General features: G+C 33.3%; 1 protein-coding gene and 1 long non-coding RNA gene across 28 annotated transcripts in view; one reads left to right on the top strand and one right to left on the bottom strand.

Annotated features, from left to right (window-relative positions):
• Positions 1-22,416, bottom strand: part of tenm2a (teneurin transmembrane protein 2a) — a 1,361,633-nt gene that overhangs the window by 321,671 nt on the left and 1,017,546 nt on the right. The gene's annotated exons all lie outside the window — the stretch shown is intronic.
• The window catches only part of LOC137490625 (uncharacterized), a 109,738-nt gene continuing 108,074 nt past the window's right edge, over positions 20,753-22,416 (top strand). The window contains exons 1-3 of one of the 2 annotated variants that reach the window (XR_012389793.1): positions 20,753-20,801; positions 21,285-21,482; positions 22,075-22,108. This is a non-coding gene — a long non-coding RNA (uncharacterized lncRNA). The remainder of the gene's footprint in view (positions 20,802-21,284; positions 21,483-22,074; positions 22,109-22,416) is intronic. The other variant, XR_012389792.1, reaches the window with a different exon arrangement.

The raw sequence follows: 22,416 nt of genomic DNA, 5'->3' as shown, positions 1-22,416 counted from the left end.
CATTAAACATTCACATAGATTGATGGCAACAGCAGTTGTGCTGCTGGACAACAGTCTATAATGCAATTTGTGACCGTTGTGGGTTTTGCCTGTCTACTGAAATGCTCTTTTGAGGGTCACAGCGGTAGACGAGACTAACAGATGGTCTCTCAGCCCACACTCAATGAGCAAAGTGACCACCAACAGGAGCTGCTACAGAGAGGAGAATGAACCAACACCATTCAGTTCTAACCTTCTGTCCCGAACTGTCAGAACTGATTTTTTCAGTAAAAAAATTGGCACGCATAAACATATTATTTTATTTAAAAATAAACAAACAAACAACAACAACAATATTACTATTACTATTACTATTATTATTATTATTATTATTATTATTTGTGTTAATGTACTAAAAGTTTTAAATTAATGGATAAAAGTACTGAATAATAATAATAATAATAATAATAATAATAATAATAATAATAATAATAATAATAATAATATTGATAATAATAATAATAATAATAATAATAATTATTATTATTATTAGTATTATTATTATTACTATAATAATAATAATAATAATAATAATAATAATAATAATAATAATAATAATAATAATAATAATAATTATTATTATTATAATTATTATTATTGAATAAAAATAAATAAATGAATACATAAGCTGTAGAAATAATTGACCCATTATAGTGAAAATTATTTATTACAGTTTATGCTAACATAAATATTGCAATGTCAGTTTTCTCCCAATATGGTGCAGCCCTAACACATGTTCCTGATGTTTGTACAGAGAATGTCACAGCACAAACATAGGCTTGTCTCTGTAAATTGCTTTTATCCCTTCACATGTCTGAGTGTGTGTGTTTTGTCAGGCAGATCAAACAGAGTTTTTAAATTTATTTTATGTTTTTACAGAGAGGCATAAAAGCATGTGTCTCTCTGTGTGTGTCTGTGTGTGTGTGTGTGTGTGTGTGTGTGTGTGTGTGTGTGTGTGTGTGTGTGTGTGTGTGTGTGTGTGTGTGTGTGTGTGTATGCGTGCGTGAGTGCATGCGTTTGTGTTTGATGCAAGGTTGAGCAGTCTGCTGACTGGCTGCCAGCGCTCTATCAACAGCACAGCACACTGCCAATCGGCCGAGGAGCCTCGCAAAAGTGCAGCATCTCTGTGTTAATTCATCTGTTTGTGTGTGACTTGATTGACTGTCTGGCTCTGATGGCACAATGCTTACACACCTTCCTCATATGTGGACATGTGTGAACCACTTTTTTATTGTAGATAAAAAGCTATTTTAATTATTGCTAGTGTAATAATACCATGTATTATATACATGTATTATATACCTTCAAATATAAACCTTTATATAATAATAAACCTATATAGAAATAAACCTTTCATTTCATGAAGCAAATGCAAGTGCAGCATATTTATTTATTCATCTATTTATTCATCTATAAATTTATTTACAAGCACATTATTACATGTATTTAAATTGTAAAAATAAAATTAAATTAAATAAAGGTTGCTCAGTGGTTAGCACTGTCGGCTCACTTCAAAAAGGTCGCTGGTTCGAGTCCCTGGGTCAGTTGGCATTTTTGTGTGGTGTTTGCATGTCCTCTCCGTGTTAGCGTGGGTTTCCTCCGGGTGCTCCGGTTTCCCCAACAGTCCAAAAACATGCAGTGTAGGTGAGTTAAATTTGAATCAAGGCATATAATTAAGTATGCTGACGATTCTGTCATTGTTAGTCTTTTGCATGCTCATGAGGAGGGTCATGGTCCAGTATTGGACAACTTTGTTGCTTGGTGCAAAGACTCATATTTACAACTTAATATCTCAAAAACTAAAAAGATGCTTATTGATTTTCGCCGTAACTCTATTTCTAATGCTACTACTACTACTATAAACAGTACCGCTGTAGAGACAGTGAGTGAGTATAAATATCTGGGTACCATTTTGGATGACAAATTGAACTTTGAGGCCAAAACTAATTTTATCTGTAAAAAGGCAAATCAAAGACTGTTCTACTTGAGGAAGTTAAAGGGATTTAATGTGGATAGGCCTCTTCTTAGGACATTTTTTTCTTCTTTTATTGAGAGTCTTTTAACTTTTGCAGTAATATGCTGGTATGGTAATTTGAGGGTGACAAGTAAAAACAGACTTTCAAAAATTGTTTATTAATCTCAAAAGATCCTGGGTATAAATCTTAACAGTATTGGACAAGTGTATGAGGAGAGAGTTATGAAGAAGGTCATGTCCATTTTAGCAGATGAGAACAACCCACTTTATTTAAAGTTTTGCCTCCTGCCATCAGGCAGAAGGTACACTTATTCTAGACGGGCAAGGTCCAATAGATACTTGTATTCATTTGTTCCAACGGCTGTTGGGTTACTAAATAAGCTTTAAGTGATTATTGCATTGTTTACTGTTATTTTATGTTCTCAAATGTGACTTGTTGCTGTCAATTGTCGGCTATTGCTGTAAACTTAATTGCCCTTCGGGGACAATAAAGATATTCTAAGTCTAAGTTCTAAGTCTAAGTCTTAAATAAATGTGTATGTGTTTGACATTGTGTATGTGTGTAAATGTGAGTGTGTATGGGTGTTTGCTCGGTTGCTGCTGGAATGGCATCCGCTGTGAAAAACATATGCTGGATAAGTTGGCGGTTCATTCCACTGTGGCGACTCCTAATGAATTAAGGGCCTAAGCAGAAGAAAAATTAATGAATGAAAAAAAAAGAGAGACAAAATCCAAGACAAGAGAACATTCTAGACCTATGTGGTGAAAGATGCTGACCTTGATTTGCATTTAAGATGGTGCAAAAACATTCAGTGACAACTGACAAAAAAAAAAAAATGTTATCTACGGCCTGCCTCTTCATGTTTTTAACATCTCTGTAAATTAAACACTGCATTCAAGTTACTTTCAACTTTGCTGTCTGAGTCTTACTTTCTATAAGCTTTGCATAAAAACAAAATGATTCAATTTGTCAAACAATTAAAAAAAATATGTCACAAACACTGTTTTTAAGATTGTGATTTCAGCGTAAATTCATGTAAATACATACTGCCTGTTTGAATCATTAAAAAACAATTTAAATGCTCATTTCTGTAGTTTGTATCCTTCTGTGTCATATTACAGACATCTTTAGAGACTCAAAAGTAGACTAACTTAAAAAATCCCACTGTGGATGGTGGATGAAACTGAGCTGAGCTTCAGCTTCAAGAAACCACCATATCCTCCTCCTTACCGCAGTGCATACATATATACATTTCCACAGTTAACAACTCCCGATCGCAGTCATACTTTGATAAAGCACGAGTTGTAGATCTCAGGTTAAGCACCTCGATCTGAGAGCCGGGTCTCTTCTTGCATTGATCTGACGGCAGGCCTTTAGCGTAATGGGTTTTGCGCAGCCCTTGCAAGAAATGAAAAGCCTTTAAATGCACTATATTCCAACCTTGGGAAAGACGTATACTCAATCTCGATATATCTGTCAGTGAGCATGTTACACAAACCACCGAGTCACACACTCACATTCATACGTCGTTCCTTTAAAACAGTCAAGTCACGTGCCGGTGTATCCCGAGACGAAGCAGGCATGACAGGAGCAGCCGCGGTGAAGAGACTCCCTCAGGGAAACGTCTCTTTTAGATCTCACAGACATACAGCTGGCTCAGACGCTTGCTGCAGACGGGATCATTAAACCTCCCATTTCCTAATCTGTCCCTTCAACCCACCATTACACCCTTCCTACGGCCCACACTCACACACACACACATATGCAGTGTCTGCTCTATCCGTCATCATTGAGGCAAAACATGCCACCCCCCTGCGGCAGCACTAATGCGACGCAAAGGCCAATTAGCAGAGCTTCCTGACCAATCAACACGCAGATCCTTTCCTTAGACTAATACGCCATGATTGATGGAGGCTTCTCTCTTGGGATATAAGTTCCTATATTACAAGTTTTTCATAAAAAAAACACTTGTTGGTTGGATCCAATATGAAATTGTACTATTCACTCACGCTTGAGTGGTTCCAAACCTTTTGGGTGATTCTGTATTATGTTATTTTGGGATTTAGATTATTTTTTTACATGTTATTCATAAAAAACTCTATTTTTGACCATTGATTTCAGTTTAAATAGAAAATGTACTATTTACTTAGCTTCGTTTCTGCATTATGTTGAACACTGAAGAAGATATTTTGAAGAATGTGAAAACCTGTAACCACTGACATCCACAGTAAGAAAAACAGCTACTAAGAAAGCCAATGTTTCACAGGTTTACCGTCATGGTCTTCAGCGATCCATTACTGACAGATAGCTGGTAAACTACAGATGTGTTAAGGAACTACAAATCCTGTCATGCACCACACACACACACCTGTTTCCGGAGCTCTGATTACATGCACACAGCTGTAGCGCTTTATGGACTAGAACCTCCTGACCCACTGGATGTTGTCTGAGCCACCAGTACCTGTTAAACCAGGCCCTCTGAAGCTCCACGCTCCAGGCCCTCCACAGCTCCATGCTCCAGGCTGTCTTCAGCTCCATGCTCCTGGCACTCAGCAGCTTCATGCTCCAGGCCCTCTGCAGCTCCATGCTCCAAATCCAAAAAAGCTCCAAAAACCTTCATGCTTAAGGCTTTTTTCGGCTCCATGCTCTAGACATTCCACAGCTTCATGCTTCTATCCCTTCACAGGTCCATGCTCTAGGCCCTCCATGCATCCCCATGTTCTGCCTGCGCTCCACCTTTCTCCTGGTCTGTTCCGGAATCCACTCTTGGAGGAGGGGGTGTACCGTCATGATCTCCAGCAATCCATTCCTGACAGATCGCTGGTTACCTACAGATGTGTTCAGGAACTACAAAACCTGTCATGCACCACACACGCACACCTGTTTCTGGAACTCTGAATAGATGCGCATAGCTGTAGCACTTTATGGACTGATTACATGCACTACTTATTCTCCATAGACATTAGTTCAGTATGGAATCGTTAATGATGACGTGATGTGTTGAGGAAATGTTTGTATGCTTGTCCTGGTGTTTCCCTGTTTTTTTTTTCCTGTTTGTATTTTTGATCACAGTCTTGTTATATAGATGATCCTGCTTAGCTGCTGGACTATGTTTCTAGATTGTCTTTTTTGTACTAGCCTCATCTGTTTTTGATCTTATTTGTCTGCAAAAATAATTTAATTAAACTAGATCCTTACCCCTGTTGTCCCTCGCCTTGATCCCTGCACGTGACATTCATATCTTTTTTCACAGTATCTTATTTTGTGTTTGTATCTATCTATCTATCTATCTATCTATCTATCTATCTATCTATCTATCTATCTATCTATCTATCTATCTATCTATCTATCTATCTATCTATCTATCTATCTATCTATCTATCTATCTATCTATCTATCTATCTATCTATCTATCTATCCATCCATCCATCCATCCATCCCATCCATCTATTATGGGAGCTTTATCTCTGCTCTGTCAACTTTGTCCACATTGTTTAAGAAATAATTTATAAAAAACTAAGTTTGTAAAATAACAAAAACAATGTACTAGCAGCTTATTACCAGTTTTTTTATTGTAATTTATAACACTAACCCAGACAGTATATCACTTCAAACATTGCCAATCACTCAAATCTGTCAATCACTTAAATCTATCACTTAAAATGGTCAAGAAAAGTCCAATTTTTAAAATTTTCACAATCAAAAGCTTTTGAGGGAAAGATTGTGGCAAATCAAAAGTTTAACCAACTGAAAAAAAGGGAAAAAAAAAAAAAAGTACAAAAATTAAACATTAATAACAAAATCCAGAAAACTGAAAAACTTTTTTTTACATTGATACAGTATATAAATACAAGCAAGCAAACCAATAAACAAACAAACAAATAAATAAATTCATTCATTTTCTTGTTGGCTTAGTCCCTTCATTAATCCGGGGTTGGCACAGCAGAATGAACCGCCAACTTATCCAGCAAGTTTTTACGCAGGGGATGCCCTTCCAGCCGCAATCCATCTCTGGGAAATATCCACACACATTCACACACATACTCATACACTACGGACAATTTAGCCTACCTAATTCACCTGTACCGTATGTCTTTGGACTGTGGGGTAAACCGGAGCACCCGAAGGAAACCCATGCAAAGTCAGGGAGAACATGCAAACTCTTGGAGGAGGGGGTGTACTGTCATGATCTCCAGCAATCCATTCCTGACAGATCGCTGGTCAAATACAGATGTGTTCAGGAACTACAAAACCTCTCATGCACCACACACGCACACCTGTTTCTGGAACTCTGATTACATGCGCACAGCTGTAGCGCTTCATGGACTGATTACATGGACTCCACACAGAAACGCCAACTGAGCCGAGGTTCGAACCAGCGACCTTCTTGCTGTGAGGCGACAGCACTACCTACTGTGCCACTGCCTCGCCAAATAAATAAATAAATAAATAAATACATACATACATACATACATATCAGTAAAGTAATTGTATAACAGTAGTTTGCTCAGTATATAATCCAAAAAAACATTGCTTAATATTGCTAATAATATTGACCCTAATATGTTTTTCTATTAAAACTACTTTTATTCTAGCCAAAATAAACCAAATAACACTTTCTTCAGAAAAAAAAAAATATATATATATATAAGAAATACTGTGAAAAATAATCCTTGCTCTGTTAAGCATAATTTAAGCAAATGAATGAATAAATAAATAAATAAATAAATAAATATTGTAACCTTCAGTTACCTACATTTTGGAAGGCCAGCGAGAGTAGCAGGGCTTCCTGACCAATCAGTACACTTCTTATTTTCATAGACTAACACAGCATGATTGAAGGAGGCTTCTCTTTCAGGATATAACCTCTTATCACACATGCAAATCCGTGTGTGTGGCAGAAGCCGGAGTGGGATGTAGCACATAAGGTTGTTCACTCTCCAACAGCACGCAGCAGTCATAGCCTACACACAGACAGCCACTCCACAAGTGCTTAACTCATAGAGTCAAGCACGCTTATTAGCAATTACTTCTCTTTGTGCGTGTGCGGATATCTTTGTTTTTTTTCTATCATTCCTCTTTTATTTTACACAGCAGTGTGCCATCGGAACAAACCAATTTCATTAATTAAACAATGAATCTGTGTATTAATGAAACGCAAACAAAGAGCTGAGCTTAACATTCATTGTGCCATGAAAAGGGACAATATTGACTGGATCTCATTAAGAGGCCCACCCTTTGGTCTGCGGTCCAGCATAGTGCAATGGCAAATCAACAATGACAAGGTCAGGGTTTGATTTCAGAGGGATATCAATGCAGGCAAAAATTGCTGTTTTGGATATCTTTTGTATGTTGTAGATGCATGAATGTTCCACGCTGTTCACTCAAAAAATAAAGGTTGTTGTTAATTTACTCACCCTCAGGCAATCAACATTTTCAGTACGTGATTTATTCCTTCAGAAGAACACTAAAGAGGATTTTTGATTGAAATTGTGGTGATTGGTGATTCAAATAAATCGAAGTTTAATGGTATTTTACCATCTACTGACATTTTTAAGGTTTATAAAAGAGGGGTTGTGCATGACCATACTCTATATTGAGGTCTTGTGAAGAAAAATGATTTATCTGTTTAAGAACAAGTGTAAAACAACACTTTCAATGTTATTACTTTTAATTTACTCAGCCTCAGGCATATAGGCAGTCTGATTCTTTTTCATTAACTTATTTTGGAAACATATACAGTTGAAATCTGAAATCAGAATTATTAGACCTCCTGGATTATTAGCCGCCTGTATATTTAAGCCAATTTCCGTTTAACGGAGAAGACTTTTCCACACATTTCTAAACATAATAGTTTTAATAACTATTTTCTAATAACTGATTTATTGTATCTTTGCCATGATTACACTACATCATATTTTAACTATATATTTTTCAAGATACTAGTATTCAGGTTAAAGCGCAATTTAAAGGCTTAACTTGGATAATTAGGTTAATTAGGCAAGTCGTTGTATAACAGTGGTTTGTTCTGTTAACAATCAAAACAAATTTACACAAGGGGGCTAAAAATATTGACCTTAAAAAATAAAAACTGCTTTTATTTAAGCCGAAGTAAGAGGGAAAAAAAAATAAATAAAAAATAAATAAAAAATAAAATAAAATAATAATAATATATATATATATATATATATATATATATATATATATATATATATATATATATATGTGTATTTGTGTGTGTGTGTGTATATATATATATATATATATATATATATATATATATATATATATATATATATATATATATATATATATATATATATATATATATATATATATATATATATATATATATATATATATTATAGAAATTACTGTGTGTGCTCTGTTAAACATCATTTGGGAAACATTTGAAAAAGTAAAAAATTCTGAGGGGATAGGTCACAGTGACAGTGATGCTGAAAACGGAGAACGGATCCTTGTGCAGATGTTTATTGAACAGGATGGTCAAGCAAGCAGTGGTCAAAACAAGAACAAACAAAAGTATATGGTCAATCCAGAATTGCAGTTGAAATAGCAGGCGTTTCTGTGTAGAGTTTGCATGTTCTCCCTGCGTTTGCGTGGGTTTCCTTCGGGTGCTCTGGTTTCCCCCATAGTCCAAAGAGATGCGGTACAGGTGAACTGGGTAGGCTAAATTGTCCGTAGTGTATGAGTGTGTGTGAATGAGTGTGTGTAGTTATTTTCCAAAGATGGGTTGCGGCCGGAAGGGCATTCTCATTCCATTGTTATTTTTCAATTTTGACTCTCAATTAGCCACTAATAGTCAATAATAGTCATATACATGCAATATTTGAATTATAAATATTGAAGGACCATGCCCAGCAAAACTTTTGTTTAATAGACATCTAATAGACATAAAGTGTAGACAGCTTAGCAAAAACATGACTAAACTTGAGCTGTCAGTGAAAAAACCCAAGAAAAGCCCAAAACTAGACTAGTCTTCAAATAGACAGATTAGACAGACTTTATTTGTGTAGTCATTCATTTCTGTTTTTCTGATGATCTTCTGTTTATAGTCTGGTTTAAGCATATTCTTAGACATCCACTAGATTTTCACTGACAGACCAAATTTAGCCTTGTTTTAGCCAAGACGACTATATTTAGAAGTCTATTAGACATCTACTAGACATCTTTTAAAACAAAAAAAAACGTTCGCTGGGTGGTTTCTATAAAAATCTTTCATATTCTATTGAAGAAAATTGATGGCCTAAGAGTGAGTAAATAACTGCACATTTTCACGTTTAACTGATCTATGCCTTTAAGCTCATGTGGGAATGAGAATAGCTCCTCCATCTTGAAAAGGTCAATGTTCTGGGTTGAGCTCATCTGAGGTAATCACTTGCCAACCTGCTGTCATTATATATTTATATGAGCTAGTGAGATTTTCAGTCAAAACAAAAGGGGATGAAACTTGATGCTTGTTGCCACAAGATGCTTGCGGCAGGCTGTAACTGTTGATTTATTTGCATGAATTTATGTCAGACCTTAACCTTTTCAATAAGCCAATGTATTGTGGTAACTGGGACAGTTGGTAATGGGCATCTATGTATTCCTCACAATGAGACTAAGTTTTCTGAATCACCCTTTAAAAAAGATCTCATTAATTAATGTGTTTACTAACATTAGCTAATTATAAACTTTACCTGTACAGCATTTATTAATCATCGTTTAACATGTACTAAAGCTAAATACACTGTGAGTTGACAAACTAACAATGAACAACTGTATTTTCATTAACTAACATGAACAAACAAATACAAATACTGTACTAAACATATTGGTTTATTGTTTGATCATGTTAGTAAATTCATTAAAGGACACCTATTTTACACCTTTTTCAAGATTTAAGGTAAGTATTTTGTGTCTCCAGCTCTGAGCACCTTGAAGCTGTTTTTTTTGCTTGTACCTTTAATGCAAATGAACTGTTTATCTTCGCCCACCATTCCCACATGCTCCCAAGAGTGTGTCTCCATGTCCTGCTGTGTCAGATAAACAGCACAGTGACACACATGAAGGAAGCACATCTCACATAACCTTTGTGAGAAATACTACAGTATGAACTTCCCCGTTGACTATTTGATGTATTTATTGTGGAGTTAATTCAAGCCTTTCTGCAACGATGAGTCACACACAATGTTGTTACAAAGTTCAAGCAGATCTTTTAATTGCTTTGTGCATGTCCTGTCTTGTTGATATGATTATACATGTTACTACAGAGGCGTGTTAACACGTGGCTGTCAATTTGATCAGTGGGCAGGGAAAAAACGCACTCCTACCTCACGTTATAGTCGGCCACAAAAAGGGAGGAATTTGGATCCAATTTTAAAATCAGGAAATGTAAACACTTATTGTGTTTCTATCACTCCAATGTGACTGTGGTTATAATAAATGCTTCTTAAGGCTTGTTTCTGAAGCGTGGAGTAATGATGCTGAAAATTCAGCTTTTCCATTGCATGAAAAAAAAAAGTATTTTTAAAATAAGTTAAAACTGAACAATTTAAATGGTATAATTGAATTGCATTCCATATTAGTTTATGTCACAGTCATAAACCATGACTGAATCTTTCTCCAGTCTAAAGCAAGTTACTCGGGAATCCAGAGAACAAATTGAGTCATTATTGATAAGTCGGGTTTGTTTTCTCAGAAGAGAAAAACTGTTTTTTGTAAGATAGATTTATGGTAATGTGTATATCTACAAAAGGTCAACTTTTAGGAGTACACTAGCACACAAAAAGTCCTGGAATCCAATAGACTGACTAAAAGCCACAAAAAAAAAAAATAGGTTTTGCAGGATCTTAAATATTTATTTATTTTTGATTTGACCCATGTGGGTTCGATTATGCTAGCAGAAACAAAAAAATAAAAAATAAAAATAGAGATGGAATAAGTAACATCTTGCTGAAAGATGATGAAATTGCATTATTTTTAATAACATGCCTGCATGAAAAGCTACATAATGTCTATTTCTGTCGTTATATATTTTTATTTTATAATTTCTGTTTAATGGAGAGAAGATTTTTTTCAACACATTTCTAAACATAATAGTTTTAATAAATCATTTCTAATAACTTATTTTTTTGTCTTTGCCCTGATTTCAGTAAATAATATTTTTCAAGACACTTGTATACAGCTCACAGTGACATGTAAAGGCTTAACTAGGTTAATTAGGTTAACTAGGCAGATTAGAGTAATTAGGCAAATTATTGTATATTGACGGTTTGTTCTGACCTAAAAATGTTTTTTAAAAATGAAAACTGCTTTTATTCTAGCCAAAATAAAACAAATAATACTTTCTCCAGAAGAATAAAAAAACATTATCAGACATACTGTGAAAATCCCCTTGCTCTGTTAAACATAATTTGACAAATATTTAAAAAAGAAAAAAAATCAAACGGGAGCTAATAATACGTGTGTGTGTGTGAAGAGATTAGATGCAAATACCTCTAAATGCAGTCATAATTTTTCCTTTAAAATTAGCATTTTTATCAGGCATCTGTTTAGTGATATCACTTTTATGACAAAGAATAAGAATAACTAAAAAACAAGCAAACAAGCAACAAAAAAACAAGTTGACAAAAAACATATTGTTTGAAGAGTGTATTAATACAGAAATGTAAGACTGGAACTACATTATCCACATAAAAAAAAAAAAAAAATATTCATCAACTTCTTCCTCTGTTAATTCCACACCTTTGACATATCTGATGAAAGACTTCATATGCTTTCAAATACATGCTGTTCAGCTTTTAGTATGCAAGGTTTTTTTTTTTTTTTTTTTTTTTCTGATGGCAGGCTTGCCAACATCTCTCTTACACTATCCATTGAGTAGTGTTTGGTCTTTGCGTCTTTGTCCATAGCAAAGCTACAATTTTTTTTTTTTTGCATAATGAAAGCTGAGGTCTATAAATACTTATTGGCTTTTACTATAGTTTGAGTTCTCTGGGTATAAGCTCAGCAAAAATAAAAAAATAAATAAAATAAAAAAAAAAACCTTTGAGTCGAGGAGGATCTTCACTAATGACTCTTATCTCATCCCAAAATAATGTAATCTTTGTACACTGCTAAATACAGCCAAACAAGGTTAATCCAGCTTTCAAACATTTTGTGCAAATATCTGGTATGTTTTTATTATATTTATTTAATTTTACTGGTGTTACATATGTCTGCATTATCCATTTGCATTGTACTGAATAAGTTTAAGACATCCATTTACAGACATAGTATGAGTTTTAGTACAGTCTTCTTTCCAGTCCTCATCCCAAACTTCAGACTGTAAATCTTTTTTCCAAGCATTCAACCAACAGGATGAATTTTTGGATGGGTTCATTGTCAGCAAACCATAAAACTCTGATATGATATATTTCTTCAGATTATCTTTTATCGTCTTGTTTTCTAAATATGAATATGAGGGTCTATTAAGATCGCTATCTTGATTTGCTTTAACAAAACTTTTAATTGAAGGTATTCGGAAAAAAAAAGCAATTCTGTTGAGATTAAATTCAAGCTTCAACTTATCATCATCATTCTATCAATGTGTACTTCTAAATATTTTCTACATGTTTTTGTTTTAATTCTTCCTAATCTTTACATTACTAATATTACAGCCGTTTCAATTCCTTAACTGAGGTCTGAGGTTGAGCCGAATGACAGGGAGAAGCAGGGGTCTTTGCTCGATAAGACTCTCTATGTGGTAGGGGTCAGTGTGAGATAAGAGTCAGTGTGTGTTAAAGGTCAGTGTGTGTTAAGGGTCTTTGTGTGAGGTGGTCTTGCCAAATCCAGTCTTTTCTCTCCACACGCACACACACACACACATACATAAAGAACTAAATCAAGCTCTTCTATCGTTTCTACTCCCTCTCATCTTTTCCCAGCACAGGGAACAAAAGGACAAAGAGAATAAGAGACAAACCAAGCTCTTTCTGTGCTCTCATAAAGGTCTCAGTGAGCTTTGATGGTTGTGCTGTTTCAGTGAAGGTGGGTAGGCTGAAGTGAAAGTTGCAGTATGAAAAACATATACGTATATAACAACATAGCAACAAAAATAAAACATTGCAATATAAGATGTGAGGGTGGAGTTGTCCTCTCAAAAAGCTTTATGACTGCTAGTATTGTCCCGTTGATAGAGCCGGGTCGATTGCTTTGGCCTGAAACTGCCTGTATATCTTCTGTCATCTATACACATAAACTGAAAATACGACTTGTGTTTCACATAACAAACACACCCACTTACTCACTACGCTCTGTCTGCACAAGATCATTATGCCCCACTTTTTATATTGTGTGTCAATTGAAAGCTTTGAAAATATAAGCAGTAATAAAACAAATTAAAGGGATTTACTTAGTTCAAATATAATATTATTGACCTCCATACTGCAAAACTTTCAAGTAGTTTCGTATCTATATGTTTCACTTTCATGGAAATTATTAGTGTTCCTTTTCAGGATCCAAACCAGAATCATGTACGATACATTTGGTAAAACAAAACAAAACAAAACAAAACAGAACAAAACAAAACAAAACAAAACAAAACAAAACAAAACAAAACAAAACAAAACAAAACAAAACAACAAAACAAAACAAAACCAATCAAATACAAATAAATAAAACTAAACAAAATACAATTAAATATAATTCAATAAAACAAAATAAAAAATATAAAATAAAAATGCAGAGCAGTTTCACTGTGTAAAATGTGGTGTTTGCTTTTTTTCTACTATTGTATGTGCCTATGAACATGTTTTATTACATTTATTTTTATTATTTTACAAAAATTAGAAAGAATTACACACCAAAACTTTAGATCATTAGTAGCTACAGTTTAAATTTAACTCTGACAAAAAATAAAATCAAATGGTTTCACAGTGACAAAATGTAGTGTTGATTTTTACTGAAATATAAGAATGTGGCTGTGAACATGTTTTATTACATTTATTTATCATTATTACATTACAGAAATGAGAAAGTATTACACTCCACAAGACTAGATTATTAATAGTTACGGTCTAAACTTCACACTGACCAAAAAATTAAATAAATTAAATAGCAGTTTCACAGTAAAACTAAATACATAAAATAAAAGTGTTGTTTGTTTTTACAAAATTTAGAAATGTGCCTATGAACATGTTTTATTACATTAATTTGTATTACTTTACAAAGATTTAAAAGTATTTCACACCACAACAAGATTATTAGTAGCTATAGCAGACCTGGTCATTTCCCCAGGCCACATGCTGCCCGCTAGACTTGGATCGGCCCGCTTGAAGTATTTATTTAATTTAAATTCAACAGCAAACAGGGCCTTGCAATGTGCAGGTCTGCAATGTGCAGGTTCTTTTACATATAGTATCTAATACATGCTCAGTTTTGTTATTTCAAATGGAGTTTAGCGGGTTCACCACACAGATAGAAAGAGATCCTTTTCTAAGCTTAAAGTTTTTATATAAATGTTTATTGAATAGTTTCACAGAAACTTTTTTTATTTTACTTTTTTTTTTATTTTATTTTTTATACAAATTAACTGTATTGATCTGGCACTCTAAACTCGCCCGAGTCTAATGTGGACCCTTGGAAAAAATTATTTGCCCACCCCTGAGCTACGGTCTAAAATTAACACTCACAAAAAAAAAAAAAAAAAAAAAAATATATATATATATATATATATATATATATATATATATATATATATATATATACATATATATATATATATATATATATATATATATATATATATATATATATATATATAYACATATATATATATATATATATATATATATATATATATATATATATATATATATACATATATATATATATATATATATATATATATATATATATACATATATATATATATATATATATATATATATATATATATATATATATATATATATATATATATATATACATACATACATGTGTGTGTGTGTGTGTGTGTGTATATTATATATATATATATATATAATAGTTTCACAGTAACAAAATTATTCACAGTGACAGCATTTATTTAATAATAAATAAATAAATAAATTCAAGCCAAATAAAATTAAATAAAATAAAATAAAATAAAAATGTTGGGGTAGACAAAACAAGGCCAAGTTTATTACAATGCTTTCAGTCATGTCCCACTAGTCTAGTGGGCATTAGGAGAGCATGTCTAAATCAGGTCACACGTCTGCAGCCCCCGAGACTAACCCGGTAAAAACCTTTCTCAGACTTGCAAATACAATATTTAATGGAAGCTAAGCCTGCTGTGGGTGTCTTTTTACATTTTGTACACTCATTGCTTTCCCTGTTATGTCTAGTATATGTCAGCCTTCTCTGTCTAACCTTTTAACCTATTTTTCTTTTTCTTTTTTAAAGCATGCATTTTTAAAACACACAACAGTTTAGACTCTTACATACAAAGCCAATACATAACTGGGCTGCATTGGTAAAACTGGTCAAATCGTATTCAACAGAAGTAGAGAATGGCTAGATACAATCATCAAAGACTTGCTCGTTTAATGAAGAACTAGTCGAAGAAAGAGCCGAGCAAAAACCGCGCACACACACATGCAAAACTAAAAGACTCAGGAGAAGCTTTTATGTCTTCATGCACAGTTGCTGCTCAAGGGGTCAGGTAGTTCATTAAACATCTTTCAATATGGCCCTTCACTCCAGCAGAGACACTGCGATGGCACGGTTTGTTATTAAATGTCACAAAGCAAATCGCTTGCTCAGTCACTGTAAAGGCAGTCGGTTTTGACATTTTTCTATCACAGCTTAGTATGCAGATATGACTGTAATAAACTATTTGTATGTTGATTTCCATGAAAAGCATAAACACGGCAGCATTCTTAAAGAGCAGCATGACTTTGTGATAGAATATCCGTTTATCCAACCAACAACAAAAGGGCGCAGCATTCGGGAAAACTTTATGAAAAAAATCATTATGCAATCATTACACATAAATACTATTCCATTTGTTGTCATCTTATTTAAATTGAAAAATATAAAATAAATAAATGAGACTGTAATGATGAGTTGTTTGTTCAACGTCATACATTTTTTTATCTGCATGCTGATTATTCAACTAAAAATGTATAAAGTATGGCTTTCCACAATATATCAGCTGACAAAAAACAACATTGGATTTTTTTTTTTTTAATGTCCTTTTTTTTGCATTCACAGGTAAATAGGTCATTTGAACATACTGGATCAAACCTTCTGTATATTCAGGTGATTAGGGCTGGACAATATATCATTTAGAGAATTTTTTTAAAGTCTGAATTATAGTTGTCCCAAGTTTAACCATAATAGTTTGAAAGTTTATCATCTGCATGTGTTTAAAAGGCCTGTAACTGCCTTTCAGGAGAGTTTAAAACATTTAGACTCAAACAAATGATAAAGTTTGGAGGTGTAAGAAAGATTAATAGTATTTATTATTTATACAACTTATGCGACAAAAAAGTGCTATTACTTAGAATTTTGTTTTGTTTTTTGGTCTAAATATCTTAAATTTAGCAAAGTCAAAGCAATTTTAAGTACCCTGAGAAAACCTATGCGAACACAAGGAGAACATGTAAACTCCACACAGAAATGCCGACTGACCTAGCCAGGGCTCAAACCAGTGACCTTCTTGCTGGAACGCAATAGTGCTACCCACTGCACCACTGTGCTGTCCTTATATACATAAATATTGTATCATATTAGTATTAGTATTGTATGATATATATATACAAAACAATTTACCAACCTGTTTCTCCTTATTTAAAGAGAGACCAAATACTCTCAGTGAGTAAACTAATTTCCTTTATTATTATTATTATTATTATTATTATTATTATTATTATTATTAAGTAAACAAACCATGTGCATATTTATAAAAGTTAAACAACCCAGCATTTTTTGAGTGTAGGTGAGTGAATGTCTACCATATATAAAAAAAAATAATACTAATAAAAAAAAATTCCTAGTCGCCTTATATTTTTAAGCTGAATCAAATGAACCTTATAAGTCCATTGAACTTATATTATGTTCAACTGACTTAAAACAGCTTGTGTAACCAATAAAATTCAGTTAGAACATAATCAGCTTAGTTTAATAAGTTACAATGACTTAAAACATATGTTGTCAGGACTAAGTAATCATATAATTTTTACAGTGCAGTTACCAACAGTCTTTAATGCGCTTTCTTTTGCTTTCAGCAGAAAGAAAGAATTTCAATCTGGTTTGGAGCAAGCAGAATTTTCCTTTTTAGGTGAACCATCCCTTTAAATATTAAATCTGAATAATTTCCCTTCCAATCAGACCTGAAAAAAGGAAAGAGAGAGAAAAACTGATCTATGACCTTAGAGACTCCAAATCAAATAGACTGTTCATCTATCCCTCATAGCCTCTTTTTCATTCGCATCATACTGAATTATATCCCTCCTCTTACAGACTCAACAATTACCCAGAGGTGAAATACATTTCATCCGGGTTTCAGCTGGTTTGTGTATACGAACAGCTGTTCAACAACCCTGGAGCAAATGGACCCTAAAGCCGGCACAACCCTTCTGGTCCTACACTCATCACATCAGTCCCCTTTCCCTTCCCTCTCTGTCAGGGCAGAAACCATATAGTGCTGCTACCCACTAAACACTGAGCTGCCTCTCACACAGCCTCCAGGACGCTTCCAGGAAATACACACATGCACAAACACACACAGACTGTGGACATGATGACTAACCCTACATCATGTGCAGCCATCTAAACAACATCAGCGGTGGATTTGACTTGATGAGAGCGTATGAAAGGGGCTTTGAGGGTGAATGCACTCAAAATCTACAAATGCTCACAAACACAACACAGATTTCAGGAAAGGCGATGGTTTTGTGTAGATTCGGATGATCGCGTAGGCTTAATGCAATAATTGACCTATTGGAAAGCCCATTACCTTAAAAGCAGAAAGGCCAATGGCATTTGAGTATCTGCTGTATGAGGACCAGCACCGGAAAACCAGCAAAAATGTCTACATTTGTTCAAAGTAAGTCAAAGAAATCATGATTATAAAATTCTTTGCACACTGTCTAAAAAATGTATATGTATTTTTATTTTTATATGCAAGAAATCTGTCACACACAGAAACCAAATGTCCAATATTAGTTAAAGAAAATAAATAGCAAAACTATTCAGAAAAGCAAAACTATTTTGAACACTTCAATCCAATTAAATTTTATTGACAGTGTATTGCGCTATATGTGGATAGGGTGGCATAATAATCATTGTGTTTAAACAATGTTTTGCTAAAAATTTTTCCTATCTTCTCTTTGAGGCAGGTCATAAGTTTTAGAGTTTACATGATAACTAAACCGAATGTTCTGTCATGCAATTAACATTGGTAGTGGTTTTGACTTGAGGTGAGTTGATAAAAGGTCTTTGACAGAGAACAGAGGGTGATATCACTCAAAATATTTTTAAAAATCATTATAACATTAATAATCTCAAATTACAAATATCATTGCAGAATTAAGCTAGGAAGATAGTTTTGTGTGTCTTTGTATGGTTTGAGATGGATTAAAGATGCAGGTGGCAAGTATAAATGTATGTACAATGTAAATGCATATGTAAATGATGCTTTCCTTAATAAAGAAAAGTATAAAGGTGTTAGATTTCTTATACCAGTTCACACTGTAAAAATTACTGTAAAAAGTTTAAATCACTTGTTTTTTTTTTTTTTTTTGGTTTGGCAAACATCTGTAAAAATATCTATACAACTACATTTAACACGCTTACTTAACCTAAATCAAAATTTTCCTCATTACATTAAAAAGATTTGAGCAAAACTTTGCAAATTCACCCAAAAAAGCTTCTACCAACTTGTTACTTTAAGTTGAGTTAATCTCAAACCTTCTCACTTGGGAAAATAAAGGTTGCAGTATTTCTAGCCTTAACAACACCAGCAAAAATAATAGTAACACCAATAATAACATTAATGTCATTATTATTAACAACAACTCTGTAATAATTGAATGACAAATCAAATGTTCAAATTATAATTCAAATGGAAAACCAGTTTCTGGTTATACACACACAGCTGAAAGCTTATGATGGACTGATTACTAGGGCTATAAAGACATCTCATTAATACAGACTTTTCGCTGAGTCTTGTTTATCTCTGTGAAGCATTACAAAGCATTTTTCCCAACTTGTCCTGCCATGTTTTGATCCTTGTCTTTACCGTTATTGTTGTTTTGCCTCCTGTCCTGTTTCTAATTTTGGGTCTAAAAAATGTTGTCAACATTTGTCTGTTTTTTTATTTTATTTTAATTTTTTCAAATGAACTATGTTTGCATGTTCTGATAATGTACTATTTATAGTATCAAATTCAAAAAGAGTTTGTTTATTCAACTTCAGACATTTTAGGTCAGGTCAACTGATGTTTTAAAATTTGAGTACATGAGAAAAAGCAAAAGCAAATAAAGATCATGTTTTTTTTTTCACTCAACTTCAGGCATCCCAGTTCTGCAGACACAAAATCAGTTCATTTACAGTTTAAAATTCAGTTGGTACAACTTAAAATGTTTTGTTACAGGTTACAGAGTAGTTCACCTCTCCAGAAAACTAATAATCTTAGTTTAACCCAACTAATTGTTTTTGTATTACTGACAAATAATTTTAGGTCAGTGCACTGTATAAAAAAAAAAAAAAAAAAAAAAAAAAAAATATATATATATATATATATATATATATATATATATATATATATATATATATATATATATATATATATATATATATATATATATATATATATATATATATATATGCAGGAGTGCACACAATTCATTTATGTTGTGCCAAAACAAATCGATTAACTTAACACCTTTAACAAATGTATGTGGACTGAACATAAAAAAAAAAAAATTATATAATATATATATATATATATATATATATATATATATATATATATATATATATATATATATATATATATATATATATATATATATATATATATTGTTCCAATAAAATCTCAAGAATTTTGTTGTTTCAGCTCATTTTAATTAAGTAGTTTGAACAAGTTTGAGTGTGCAGCTGATGTTTCCAGAAGTTGAGTGAAAAAAAAAAAAAAAAAAAAAGAAGGAAATAACGATTATGTTTTTTCAATTATGCTGTACTGGCTTACATTTTTTTATAGTGCACAATAGCCTGATATTGGAATGCTCATCAGCACAGATTTAGCCAAAGAAACAGCTCAAACAACTCACAGGATGCGGCACAAAACTTTCCATTTCTTTAACTTAACACAATGTGAGAAAAACGTTGCTTTGGAATTTAAAAATCAATTAATATAATTATAAAGTCACATTCGTTTGGGACCAAATATAAACAAGGTTGGATAGCTACCTGATCAGTAAAGCTGCATGAACTGACAAATGTAAACAAAAAGATTATACACTGTAAATGCGAATAGTATTCCTTACTATCAAAATTCTAGTGTGTTTACTTAATTTTAAGCTAATTGTTGAGTTTACTAGAAATGCATTAGTGTTGCTGACATAGTAAGGTATAAAGTTCCCATAACCAATGTAATTTGAGTAAAATTGCTTATAAGGGCTAAGCCATGCTGTTACGCATGCGTACTGGGTGGTGATTTCCCATCCCCCATCCCGAGTCACAACCAACCGCCACCCAGCACCGCCATTGAAGGACAGGATTTCATATTGAGAAGATGTACTGCTGTAAATCAAGGTAAACTTTTCGTTTTAATTACTACTTTGATTTTATTTGTATAGTACCAGTAATCTGTTTATTTCCTGCACTTTGTGAAATTGTTTGCTGTTTTGTGAACTAATTAGCCCATGATGTTGTGACTAAACGTTTTGACCACTGCACGTTATTTGCAATACTGTCTACTTTACTAGATAAGCTATTTTTAGCTGCTTAGTCCTTTTTAATACCTATTAATGATTTGTAAAGTTAGTAGTAATTTGTAAAGTGGGCGTTATGCTCTAAAAGAGCGGGCCGCGCCATTTTAAATGATGCACTGAGAGAGCAAGAGCGCGCGCAATGATCCGTTCAAATAGATGTAAAGTAAACACATAGCTGTAGGTCTACATTTTTAAAAAAAGAAAACGAAACCTATTTATCCGCATTACAAATACAGTAACGTTAGTTATCGCTGAACTTTAGTGGCGCTTGTTGTGACGAAAATATGTGTGTTTTTTTTTTAAGATTTACTTTTATGAGATCACCTGCAGGAAGCAGGTGAGGAGATCAGCTGTGATTCGGTCCGGCGTCAGCGAGCGGCTTATGACCAGACCAGTCGTTTTTTTCTCCATGATCGCCGGGGCAGCAGCAGTTTTAACCCGCCGAGGCTTTTAGAACATTATAAAGCAGTTTCAGCTCAAAATGGACCCGTGAGTGTCGTAGGTAATTTAGGATTTCGATGCGATTACGATTCGTGTCACTGTATGAGGCAGATACATATTTACACATGATGCTAAAGTGTGCTTATGCTAACAATCCCTATGAAACTTAAAGTTAAACTTATGAAAATGCGAGAGATATTTAATTAACTCATTTATTTGTTTTATATGCTATTTGTCTTTTCTTTATGCCGTTTTGAAGGTTTATTCCAGTGTTGCCGTTACGTTGAGTGTTTTGTATTGCTGTAATGACAAATAAATCTGACCAGACGCGACTGAATATGTGTGATGGATAACGTTAATGATGAAGTGGTATAACTCGTACAACCAAGCACAGAAACATCCCTTTGTTTGCTCAATATCACACAAAGGCATCAACAAGCCTTTGTTATAAGCAAACTTTCTGTAAAGAAACAGGCTTTGCCAAACCTGTTAGTTTGCATTTTTAAAGAAGGTTTCACTAATTTTTAACAATTTAGGGCAAATAAATTTGAACAATTACAAGGTTGTTTAAAATGTAGCACACCATTAGAGTATTGTGAGTGGCATATTTGGTTTGTAATATCATTATACCCTTTATTTATTTTTTATTTCAGACTACCAGTTTGTGAGCTGATATGCAGTGGAAATGTAAGTTTTGCACTTACACATCAAAGAAAACTTTTTGAACAATACCGCACAAGCCATAGAACATATTCATGAATTGTTCTATTAACGTTACCTTGTCTCCATACTGAGTGTCAGGGTAATTTTAAATCGTTTAATGCATTAAAAGTACATTTAACAAAATTCTCAGCAAAGAACTGCATGATCAAGAATAGCCCGAATATTTTATCCATTTGAATAATCATCTGAGGACTAGTTAGAAATAGGGTTGTTGTGTTGTGATACCATTAATTTATGTTACAATACTATACCAGCTGAAGTATGGTGATACC

This window comes from Danio rerio, chromosome 14, assembly GCF_049306965.1.
Source record: "Danio rerio strain Tuebingen ecotype United States chromosome 14, GRCz12tu, whole genome shotgun sequence".
NCBI lineage: Eukaryota > Metazoa > Chordata > Actinopteri > Cypriniformes > Danionidae > Danio > Danio rerio.
This window is presented reverse-complemented; position numbering and strand designations above follow the sequence as displayed.